The sequence below is a fragment of the Palaemon carinicauda genome, chromosome 6, assembly GCF_036898095.1.
Source record: "Palaemon carinicauda isolate YSFRI2023 chromosome 6, ASM3689809v2, whole genome shotgun sequence".
In the NCBI taxonomy this organism is placed as follows: domain Eukaryota; kingdom Metazoa; phylum Arthropoda; class Malacostraca; order Decapoda; family Palaemonidae; genus Palaemon; species Palaemon carinicauda.
The window spans coordinates 19,100,898-19,105,897 of NC_090730.1; positions in this window are offsets into that span (position 1 = coordinate 19,100,898).

The window sequence follows — 5,000 nt, forward strand, 5'->3', positions numbered from 1 at the left end:
GTCTGTTTATTGTCTTTCTATCCCAGCCTATACCCGAAAATTTTCTTAGCTCGCCAATCCATCGTGTTCTCTTCCTTCCTCTGTTTCTTCTAAAATTGCTAGGGACCCATTCAGTTATTATTCTTGTATATATATTATCTTTTACTCTTATTATATGTCCTGCTCATGTCCATTTCTTTTTCTTACTTATAAGAATATCATCTACTTATTTTGCTCTCGTATCCATAATGCCCTTTGTCTGTCTCTTAGTGGTTATCGCTAATTCTTTCCTTACCTCTTTGAGTAGAAAGTTGGTTATGTTCTAAGGCTTTAGCAATGCTCCAAATTTCTAATGTAAAATGTTAGTATTGGTAGGACTATCTGATTAAATAATTTTCATTTTAGAGAGAGTGGCATTTTACTGTTCTTAATCTCATTTGGTTTACCAAAATCTATCCATCTCATGCTTATCTTTCTTCTAGTTTAGGTTTCATTTCCTGGGGAAACATTTACTGTATATTTATCAACAATCTCTAGACTTTCGTCCATACCCCTTATTTGTTGTCTCTGTACTTTCATTTAAGATTATCTGACTTATACTTATATCCATTTTCAGTCCTACATTTTTGCTTTTTTTTATTCAAGTTTTCTATCTTGGGAAGAATTTCAAAAGCGGAAACACACACACACACACACACACACACACACACACACACACATACATATATATATATGAAACCTACTCCCCTAACAAAACAACGCGGTAATGACAGTAATAAACAAAAACAGATCTATAACAGCGACATTTCCAAGGCATCGACCAATTCAAACGACTGTTAATCAGCAGCATAATAAAGCCTCTTACTATTCTCGTGCCTTTGCACCCCTTGCATGCACAGCTCTTTCGCGTACCCTAGCTTTGAAGACCCTCTTTCCAATACATTTTCCACGTTATCTTTCGGATCTTCTCCGGGTCTTCCTCTTCTACAATTAAATACTCGTGATTTGTACATTATATATATATATATATATATATATATATATATATATATATATATATATATATATATATTATAGAAGAGCTGCTTATCATAGATAAAGAGCCTTTTCTACCCTTAACAAAAGGCATTAACCAATTAAGTGTATTAGTTGACCCCTTCAGCGAAGAAGAATTGTTTGGTAATCTCAGTGTTATCAGGAATGTGACAGAGGAGAATGTAGAGAGCATAAGCCAGACTTTTCAGTAAATATGTGAGCAAAGAAGAAATGAGCTGTAACCAGAAAGAGGGATCCAATGTAGTACAGTCTAGCCAGTCAAAGGACCCAATAACTCTCTAGCGGTAGTATCTTAACGGGTGGTTGGTGGTAGGCCAACCTACTACACGCACACACGCATATATATATATATATATATATATATATATATATATATATGTGTGTGTGTGTGTGTGTATATATATATACTGTATATGAAATATATATGTATATATATAGAAATATATATATATATATATATATATATATATATATATATATATATATATATATATATATAAATATATATATATGTGTGTGTGTGTTCTGTTTATATATATGTGTATGTGTTTGTGTATGTGTATGAACCTTGAGGTAAATGGAACTTAACAAATTGTCTTATTTGGATATAATAAAGAAATTTCATTGGAAGCACTTTTTTGGAAGTCTGCTTGGCCTTGATCTACAAACTCACTTACAAAAGAAGCGATTAATGATATGGCACTATTTCTTCATGAAAAATCTTGGTGAAGCTTTTAAAGATCTTATAATCGATTCCCTGGTGCTAGGAGAAAGAGAGGAAAATTACTTATAATAATTTCATTCGTATTTCTTGTTTCAATTACTTTTGAAGACTTTGTCCTTAGGGCCCAGTCTATTAATCTATCTATTTAGCTATCAATTTATCTATTCATCTGTCTATCTACCGAACCAGCAGTTTTATATTATATTTGCTGATGTGCACCTCAATAATAATTCAGAGAATTAAGCAATATGCGATTCCACCTGTTATCCAAAGAACACTTTTATATATATATATATATATATATATATATATATATATATATAATATGTATATGTATATAATATATATATGTACATATATATACCTGTATATATATGTATATATATATATATACTGTATATATATATATATATATATATATATATATATATATATATATATATATATATATATACATGTATATATGTGTATATGATTTATGGAATATTCACAAAATGTTTTCACTCAAAGTGTAGAGTTCTGAGAATTAATCGAATGGCTTAGCTACATTTTTTTCGTAGACTGCAGTTATTGTGCCCTCTCTCTCTCTCTCTCTCTCTCTCTCTCTCTCTCTCTCTCTCTCTCTCTCTCTCTCTCTCTCTCTCTCTCTCGCCCCATTACCGATGAAAAATATATGGAATTTTTTGTAGATGAAAAACTCCGCAATTTTCTAAATCTTTCACGTTCACAAGTCTATCAGTCCAGACGCTGGGTCATAGAATCCTGAGAGAGAGAGAGAGAGAGAGAGAGAGAGAGAGAGAGAGAGAGAGAGAGAGAGAGAGAGAGAGAGAGAGAGATATGCAACAACAGAGTAAGAACCCACCATATCCATTTCTGTCTTGGTTTTACCTTTTCATATTTATACCTCATTAAAGATTCTCCATACTCCGTGTTGGTCAGATATTTATTCCTTTTTCGAAAGTTATCTATGCACAATTTTTAGTGCGTTTTAAGTAATCATACTTTGCTAAAAAGCATCGTTTTTGTTGCTATGGGGAAGTATTTATAGTTGGTTATTGACGCCGTTTGAGAGCGTATGTGAAAGTGGCAGTTAAAAATCCTTTGTTATGATATCTAAAAGTAAACTTCAACAATACCTTGTTTCTCTCTTCCTTGCAATACGTTCAAGTTCATTTCTTTCCCTCAAGGCATTTTTTGCCGTGAACTTCTACACCTCCTTTCTGGTTTTTTTTTTTTTTTTTTCTGCTTCCATCCAAATTTCCTCTGCTCTAGAGAAGATGATTTCTCCAAGGGAGAAATGTTTCTTCAAAGAAAATTCCATTATATATGCACCTATTTTAACTCTTATTACTTTAGCAAAGGTGGTACGTCAATTATTTCATTACTTAAGTATTCAAGATCTGCAAAACCTCCCACAGTTAAACCTATTTATACCCATTGGAAAGTTTATTTTCTGCCAATGCTACTACAGATCGCATGTTGATCTTTTCCTACTTTTTAGCATTTTATACATAATATATAGATTATTTATGAATCAGTCAAACATTGCAGTTATTAGGAGAAATCATGTAACCTCTGCTTCTTTGAGAGAGAGAGAGAGAGAGAGAGAGAGAGAGAGAGAGAGAGAGAGAGAGAGAGAGAGAGAGAGAGAGAGCTAAAGGTTGAATCATCAAGTCTCATCTCAAATGACGACACTCGGCTTCTTTCGAAATGAGATATTTGAAGCCAGCGTAAAAGATTTCCATTTGCAATCTTTTGCCGCTATAAAGTGAGTCTTAAACATTTTTCATGTAATTTTAATCTGACTTTCATGAATCTTTGAGGGCTTTGATATTAGGAATTCTATTCATGAATCACATTAAGATCTCGGGTGAAGAGGATTAATGTGACTTCACTTGGAAAACGAGTAATTTCAGACACAGTCTCTGAAGAAAAAAAAAATCATCTCTGTTAATATTTTTAAGAAACTAACTACCATTTTCCCTGTTTTAAGTCCATCGTTTAATTCGGATGGTTATTATCATTATTATTACTATCTTAGCTACAAACCTAGTTGGAAATGTAGGATGCTATAAGCCAAAAGGCTTCCACCGAGAAAATAGCTCATTCAGAAAAGGAAATAAGGAAAGAGATAAAAAAAGTGTGCTTGGGTGTACCCACAGATAAGAGAACTTGCTACAGAGGCTATAGCACTACCAAAGACTAGAGAACAATCTTTTGATTTTGAAGTGTCCTTTTTGAATAGCGGCTCTTCTACCCTGACCAAGTGAAAAGCAGCCGCTGAAAAATTACAGTGCAGTAATTAACCCCTTGAGTGAAGACCTTTTTGGTTATCTTACTGTTGCCAGGTGTATGAGGAAAGAGGAAAATGTGTAAAGAATAAGCCAGTCTATTTGGTGTATGTGTAGACAAAGGAAAATAGAGCAATAACGTGAGAGGGATCCATTGTAGGCCTATATCATGTTGACTGTCGAAGGGCCCAATAACTCTAGCAGTAGTATCTCAACAAGTGGCTTGTGCCTTGGATAAGCTACTACCATCTAATTGATGCATTATCAGATTATTTCAGATACATTCGGTATCTTGAAATTATTAGATTTATTGAGGCAGTAAATAACACTATCGTTATTTTCTGACATGTAACTAATTTCATATTTCTACAAGTCGAATTTAAGAAAAATTACCATTTGGTAAATTATTGAATGCCATATTTTTATAGTCAGATATATTTGATATACTTGAGAAATTTCAATCTAACATCTATTAATAATGCTTTAAAATGTAAGAATAGATGCTTGATAGGCAATTTTATTTCATTGCTGATCGGTAAGACGAACAAACCTTTATTGGACGAAAAATAAGCCTGTTTCTATGTCATATTTAAAGTCGAGAATACCGACAACACAGAACTCTTCAATTACCTGTAATTTGAAGATGGCAATCTAATTAAGCGGAAATAGTTATTAAAAAAAACGTCTTGTTTCTTTCCACAAACGTTTACAAGCTACGTTCCTAAACGTGAATTGGCACTTGCATATTCTGACCGACATCACTTGCGTAACAAGGCGAGGGTGGCACCATGTGACACAGTCTGGCACCGTATGACACCGTCTGGCACCGAATTACTTTTCAAAACAGACCGCAATTAATAATGAACACCATTCCAGCCTTTTCCAGGGAAGAGAGCATCTATCGTGAAAGCTTCAAGCTGTTTGTTCTTTCGTTTAGCTTTAAACGTTAT